The 8,015-nt window shown below is 41.8% G+C and overlaps 1 protein-coding gene across 1 annotated transcript in view; it reads left to right on the top strand.

Annotated features, from left to right (window-relative positions):
- The first annotated feature begins 2,687 nt into the window (after positions 1-2,687).
- PIM1 (Pim-1 proto-oncogene, serine/threonine kinase) overlaps positions 2,688-8,015 on the top strand; it is a 256,447-nt gene continuing 251,119 nt past the window's right edge. The window contains exon 1 of the mRNA XM_056867665.1: positions 2,688-2,693. The gene's annotated coding sequence lies outside the window, so the exon portion shown is untranslated. The remainder of the gene's footprint in view (positions 2,694-8,015) is intronic.

Raw genomic sequence — 8,015 nt, 5'->3', positions numbered from 1 at the left:
AAAAAGCAAGCACTCTGCCTCCTCTCCTCATTAGCTGTTCTTTTTAGACACCTGCTACCCTCTCCAGCTGAGTCCTAGCCCATTTTTGAATCGGCTTTCTTTGCTCCCAAGTCCTTTACACCTCACCATCCAATCCTCTATCCTCTGTGTACAGCAAGAATCTATTTTTCTTTGAGGATACTGATGTGGTGGCCAAGATGACCGCTATTGACAAAGGCCAGGATAAATCCAATTTCCTACTAGCGATAACATACTGTGAAACTTACATAAGATAACAAGCAGGCAGATCATGAGTGATCTTCACCATATTATGTAAGGATCAGAGAAGGAAATTCTGAAAAGGCAAAGTTTTTTTTAAAATTACTACTACAGGAGGAACTGTAAAGCTCAGAGTTCCCGGAGACAAAACCAGAAATATCAAGAAGAGAAAGTATAAACGTGGATCCAAATATTATCTATTATTAATCTGAAAGAAAATACAGCATGAGCTAGTTTTTAATGCTATTGTAACAGCAAAGATTGTATCAAAACCAGAGAGAAAATCAATGGACAAATGGTTCCATAGCCTGAGTCAAAACAGATGAACAAAAGGGAGACGTACAGTTTAAAGCTTAATTACAGCTGTGTGCAGTCTTGATTCAGAATAGGGACATCTGGAAAAGGAAGGGACTTTAACCCTTTCTTCCATATATGATTTTGCAACTGAAAACTGGGCTTCCCACACTTACAGCTCTTTAAAGGGAAAAAATTCCCCCCACCACTGCAGAAATAAATATACATACACATATTTATTTATTTTTGGGGTGGTTGTGGTGATGGAAGAGTTAAAGCATGAAAATGAAATCCCTTTTCCTGTTTATGAAGCAGAGTTTTCTTTTTCCCATATGGTTTTGCAGAGTTGTGTCTACATTGGCCACTTGCTTTTTTTTCTTTTCTTTTGGTAAATGACAATTTATTTGCAAACTGTACGGATCAATTAAAAATTAAAGTTTATTCTTCAGAAGACTGTACTCCTTGGGAAAATTTAGGCCATAATGTAGGAACAGGTACAAATCTGCTGTCCTTTATACAGTTTCCCTGATGTCTTTTTGCTATAGGACTTAGGTAGCCTGTTATCCCTAACTTCCTATTATTGTCAGTTTGACTTGGCCTGGTTTATTGATTGCCTCCTTTATAATTCCTATCCCCAAGTAAAACAGCTCCAATCAAAAAGAAAAGAACAATAGCCTTATGAGCTGCTGTTCGTGCCATGTGCTGTTCTATTCCAACTATGCCCTCCAAGCTGCTCAGTGGGAAAGTATCAGGCCTGACCTCCCCCTCCCCCTCCAGCTGGGATCTGCTGTCTTCTTGCCTACGTGCTGCCTGTTCTGGCACAGTACAACAGGAGCAGAGAAAAGCAAACATTCCTATCGCTCTGGGCCAAGGGCGTGCTCCATAGCCTCAAGAATGGCTCCTCTGTTTAGCACAGGGCCGTGCGTCATCCTCAGCCCTGTTCCAGGGCTGGATATAGAACAGCCTCCATAGCATAGCACACAGGTAGCTTGGGCACCAGATGACCAGTTTCAGGCTACCTAGGTACTTTCCCCTCATTTGCTTCAAATGCAACTTTAAAGCGAGAGGCTGGGGTCGAACTGAAATGTTTACTTCCGGAAAATTCTGCTCAGTGAATTTTGGTGTCGAATAGTCACCAGATGGTTTCTAAGCATTGATTGTTTGTGCTTTGCCAGTGACATCTGACAGAACTTGAAAATCTGATGCTTGCTTGTAACTGACCTTTAGCATTTGATAATTTTAATAAAGGAATAGGGCTGCATGATAACTGAATTATTCAGGAACACGTTTCAGTAGAAGGAATGAAACAGTTGACTATACTACTACTGTATACTATGTCTTGCTGTACCATTTTATCTTGCTCACATTCCATTACATTTCTACCTATGTAATACCATTTCTTGGATTATTAAGTAATGTTTAATACTTCTGCCTTGTTTCAGACTTCTGCAGTCATAGTCCTACGGCATTGTTTGTAAGATATCTCTTTACTCTATTGATTATATTGACTTATATTACGTAATCTGACTTGAATCTCCGTGAGAAAGGCAGACTATAAATAACAACTAAATAAATTATTAGAGGCAGCTGAGGTAAATGGGGCTAATAAAAAACCCTCTGGACCATCTTCAAACAGGTTGAGCCCCCAAATTACAAAGCCTTAGGATGCAAGCAATTTTGGCACAGCACAATTTTGTGATCTGAAAGTGAGCAGCTCTCCATGTGATCATGAAGTTACTTGCATGCTATAGCTGAAGCCTGCTACTATGTATAGGAAGCAGGACAGGTGCGGTTGGTTCTAGGTTATGAGCCTGTGACCAGGGACTGTGTTCTTACCATTTGTACCACACTGAGGTTTGTAAGCATATTACTAATAACTGGCCTGCAATGCTATTTAGTATCTAACAACATGCAACAGCATTTTTCATCCATGATAGTTTGTAAGATTCTATATATACACATTACCTGTCCAAAATGGGGGGAAATGCTAGTCCTTGGATTTTGGAGTTACTGTCACAGTCAGATTTCAATTTTCAGTTGCAAAAAGCAAAACTGAAATGTGGGGAAATTTCAGAAATTTGGTTCATCTCTCCTTGGGCTACCAAGTTTGAAAAACACAGATCTACCTGGGCCTACTTGGATTTGTATAGTCCTAGTAATTACCATGATTCCTAGTCATTTGATGTATGTGTCATATTGGCTTATATCCTTAACATCATTTTCAAAATGTGCAGACCGAAGCTGTCAATGGGAGAAATCCTGATTCCAGATAAGCTTCAGCATGGGGGCTGAAGAAAAGACATTTATTAGCTGGCGTATTTTTGACAGTTAAGTGAATGAGTCAACGTGTGACTCTCTGTGAGCAACTAACATGCGCATCTTCCATTGTACACAAGGCCCATTTTAAACTTTATTACCCACACAGGAGAAAAGCATGCCTGTTAAACTGTGCAGTGGAAGTCATCCATGGGCAGTTGTTCTTTGGGCTCTAATGTTGGTTCAAGACAAAAGAATTGCAAGCTGTCACAATTGCAACAGAAATAGTGAAGTGTAGTATTTCTTAGCTGCAGCCGCTCTTGTCGTGCTGAGGGTGGGGAGAAGAGAGAGAGAAGCCATTTGCAGTGCAAGATGATCTGCCATGTACTTCGTCACCAGACGGAAGTGGCTGCCAGAACCAGATACAAAAAGGGAAGGAAGCAGATACAAAAGGAGAGGAGTGGAGGCTGTTGTCGTCCCTAGGGACAGACCATAGAGGGTCAATGTTAGGATGGGAATTGGGAAAGGGAAAATTGTATGCATTGCATTACATCAGTCCCGCAAACGTTTAGTTCAATATTGGAGGAGGGAGGGAAAAGATGCTTTCCTTTTACCCTGCTCCCCAATAAACATGTGGGGATAAAAGGCGAAGTACTGAGTCACCTGCTCAAAAAGATGAAAGATGAAAAGACTGCTTGGGAAACAGCATTTTAGAACCAGGTGAGTATGCCCTATTTCAGGGGATCTGATGCATCATTTTAGCTCTTCCTATGCCCCTAATTCCAGAAGTATCTGGTTTTATATAACAAAGCTATGGAGAGGAACTCTAAGGAAAATAGAAACCTGCCTTCTACTATGACATTTTCCCAATTTTTGGTTATACATTATAGCATAACAGCAGCAGCATAGAAATAGTTGTCTACACCTTTAAGAGAGAAGATCTGGAAATAATGTGTCATTATCATGGTCTTAGAAAACCCATACAGGTCATTTATGCATGGGCACTTTCACTCATGTTTGCCCCCGGTCTGTCTCGGTTGTTCCTTGGTGTTATGCATGACTTTTCTGTCCATTAGAGATGACCTCACTACCAGCCCTCACAAATCCCAGGACTTCCCATTCCTATGTTAACCCGATTCTTCCCTCTCTGAAGCTCTGCCCGGGTGAAATCCCAGTGCATAAGGCAAAGCGCGGGACACCCAAGCTTGGTTTCTCTCACAGCCAATTACAAAGCAGTGTGTAAAGAGTCCGGGATTCAAATGCTTCCTGCTTCCTCGGAACTCTTTCTGGGCAGAAGAAAAGCTTTTTAAAACCGAGGCTTGAATTTCCCCCCCCTTTCAGATTGCTCCGTTTTTGTTTTTTTGTTCTTAAAATGCTTTTTTATGCAGCAGTAGGGTTTGGGGGGGATTTTCTCCCACAGTAAGCCAATTACAAAGCAGCATTTAAAGGAGCAGGGACTTGATTTGAGCTTGGAGACTGCTGATGCATAGATTCCCAACAGGAAAGTGTGGGTCCAGCAAGCATCGGACCTCAGGTAAAACTGCCATGCATAAACGACCAGAAAGAATCTGCTTACCATACAGATAAGAAAAATCTGCTCTACACAGTTAAACTACTTCCTTTTACAGCTTGTTGAGGCATTACTACTGTGCTGTTCTATTAATATCCTAGTCAGTGTCTCAGCAAAGCACAGCCTACAGCTGAACATCTAACTCATATCATACAAACTCTTCTTCCTATCTTTTGGAAGGCAGAAAGTGAGCTACACTCCTAAGTTGTCAAAAAGCAGCACATGATGAAGGGAGGCTGTCACAATGAAAACAACTCTAAACATAGATCCTTGGACTACTGAAATGGAGAATATATAAAATGACCTTATACTGGGACAGTCCATTTGTCACAGAAAATCACCATCAGATTTTCTGACCCTGTGGTGCTTTAACTGAAGATACCAGCGACTGAACCTAAGCACTCGATGCAAGGAACTGTACTATGGGTCTTCAACAAACTCAGCACATTTCACAAAAGAACAGAAGGCCTTGCTATCACCTTGCTAAGGCCTTGCTAAGTTAATAACTTAGAACTGGCAGCTGACTAGCTAACTCGCCATCAATTCACCAAGAAGGCAACATGGTAGCAAAGGAGCTCTGGAAGGTCAGGTCAACGACTCATGAAAAGTTGACAACTCTCCATACTGGAACACTTACAAAGGCAATCCTTAAGCAAAAAATATCCCTGGACATCTAGACCCATGCCAGAGTAACATCAAGATTAGACTCCTGTAATGCACTCTATGTGGGTCTCCCTTCAAAACCAGAGACTCAAGTTGGTGCAGAATGCTACAGCTTGGTTATTATCAGGAGGCAGGCAGAGCATGCATATTAGTCCCGTTCTGCAGTCTGGCTTCCCTTCAGCTACTGGGTTCAATTCCAGGCATTGGCTATCACATTCAAAGCCCTACATGGCCTTAGACCCTCCTATCTGCAGGACTGCATCTCCCCCATGCTCTGCAGAGACAAATTTTGCTCATCTGAGCAGGGCATTCTGAAGGTGCCACCCTGCAAATTAGCAAGATCAATAACTGCCTGTACAAGGGCATTCTCTTTTAGGCCCCCCACCTTACTGAATCGCTTGCTTTATGAGGTCAGGAAGGTGCTCACTCTCCTGGCACTTTACAGATTTCAAAACTGATTATCCAGGAGGGCATTTTTATGAAGGTAACAGGGCCTTATGGAATTAATCCAGGAAGAATGCTTTAATAAGGGGAGTGTTGCCTACAATAATATGTACTATCCCTTGCTGTATGTATTATCCTGTTATGTAATTTCGCCACCATTTAGTATGCCATGTTAATACTTTAGCTTTGTTTCAGCCTTGCTCCTTAGTTACTTAGTTTTAATTTCTGCATCCCAATCCTATTGCATAGCTTATCAGATGTTGCGTCCTATTGATTGCATTGACTTATACTGTGTAATCCACATTAGCCTCAGTGAGAAAGGCAGACCGTAAATCATGTAAATAAATAACATTCTGCTAAAGGTTCTTGTTGGACACAGGCCAATGACCTGTGTGAAGTCAACTGGTTGGCTCATGATACAGACAACTGTGGAGCAAGGCCAGTTCACCGTACAAATGAGTCAGGCAGCTGCCAGGGACACCACAATTTGAGGAAGGTCATAGCATGGGCAGAAGTAACAGACATGGCTTTGTGTGTGTGTGTCACTGTCCTTCTGTCTTCCAGTAGAATTTGAGAAGGCCCTGCCTGTTGACTCCCTGACCTGTACTTCCACTGCCCATTCCTGGTGCTTGCCCTCTCAGCTGTGGGCTATACTTATCGCCTTCTGACCCATGCTGCCTGAGACCTGCTTGGGGTGGGAAATACCCTGAGCAAGCCCTGTTGCAGATTTACAAGCTCACACATTTAGACTGAAATCCTATGCACTCTTCCTTGGGAATGTTCCACATAACTCCATGGGATTTACTTCTAAATAAATGTGTAGGATTGAGTTGCTAACCCATTGCATTACACCAACTCTCACTCTGGTTGTCATTATCTCTCCTGCCTGAAGGTTACACTGCAGTCTGTGTACTTAACTAAAGCTGCTATTTATAACCTATAGTACTGTAGCTGTGCATCAATGCTAGGACTAAACGAAACATGTAAAGGATCTGAGCAGCTAGCAATTCGGACACAATTACTAAGACAAGAGTATGCATGCCTATGCCTTAACATTTCAAAATCCTGCCCAGTTTGCAGTAGTAGAAAAGTAATCAGTAGCACCCATTAAATATAAGCAATAAGAGGTTGAGAACACTTTCATCTGAATGAAAAGGAATCCATGGGCAGTATTCATAGTACAGTTTCAAAGTTCTGGTCCTGGAATAGAACTTTCTACCGTCTTGCTCATTGTGCCTCCCCAAAACATTGCCCAAGGAACAGCCTCCTTCCCACCCAGGTACAGCACTGGACGTGTGTGGTACAGTCCTATTGGATTCTGGTTTATACATGACATTAGAAAGGTCAAGAGAAGTATTTTAATACTTTTATTTCAGAGCAAAAGTCAAGTCATCTTGTAATTAAATTGGTTACAAATACAGACCATGCATTTACTTTTAACATAAAACTGCATCAAAGTGATGGTTAGTCAAAAAGTTAAGGAGGCAACTATCATTCCAGATCCCACAAGAGTTCTTTCACATTCTGCCCAATTCATGTGCATACATGCTATACAGATGTGATTTCCAAGGCTTCAAAAAGTTTTTTATCCAGTTAAAGGACAATGTCCAAAAGCAAAAGACTAGGGATACCAAATTCCTTTAAGGAATTCTGCAGCTTTCCAGATGTAAAGTGCTGAGGACAGGTTCTTCCTGGATCTTCCAAGAATGCAGAAGAAAAGTCAAGGCAGACATCTCATATTTCACTGTATGCAACATTACCAAATTAACACACTTGCTCAGGACCCAGAAAACATTTCCAAGCGTTGTTGAAGCTAAAACAAATGCATTTGGAGTTATCGTGTATCACGTCCACAAATGCACACAACACAAGAAACTAGCACCATGGTGAGAAGGACAAGGAAAATCGTTAACACATCTATACACAGCAGCACTTTAACCTGTCTGATCGTGGCACAACCCTGCTAAGATACTCCCCATACTATTATAACTGTTCAAGAAGCTACTGTACTTCAGAATCTGTCTCTGATCACCCATTGCTGGATTTTTAGTTCATTTAGATGAAAAGCATAACTAATATGTGCATTAAAAAGTTGAGCCAACTTATTCCTGATACTACCTTATGGATTAGAAATGCTGCCTCAGTACAGCTCACATATAAGTCAAATTTCCTCCTACAGCAGCAACATACATGATCTATGATACAGAGCAGAACCATCTGGACAACTACGCCCCTCGTCTCCCTGAGACAAGTGCTCTCCCCTCTCGAGGCCTGGCTGCCAGCAGCACAGGAGCATAGCCTTGCCTGTTGCCTCCCCAAGTAGCACCTCCACCGCCCAGGAGAAAGGTTAAGATCCAGCTCTGAAAAGTTGTCCCTTTCCTCTGACTGGCAAAATCTTAGTGTCATGTGGCAACCCCAGTGCAGTCAGAAAGCCAATCCAACCTGCTGGGGAGAAGATGGCTTTGCTCTTCACCTTTAACTTCAAAAATTAAAAAATGGCAAAGCAAGCTTATAGCGTTTCTTCTACAAC

The sequence above is a fragment of the Euleptes europaea genome, chromosome 2 (genome assembly GCF_029931775.1).
Source record: "Euleptes europaea isolate rEulEur1 chromosome 2, rEulEur1.hap1, whole genome shotgun sequence".
Lineage (NCBI taxonomy): Eukaryota > Metazoa > Chordata > Lepidosauria > Squamata > Sphaerodactylidae > Euleptes > Euleptes europaea.
This window is presented reverse-complemented; position numbering and strand designations above follow the sequence as displayed.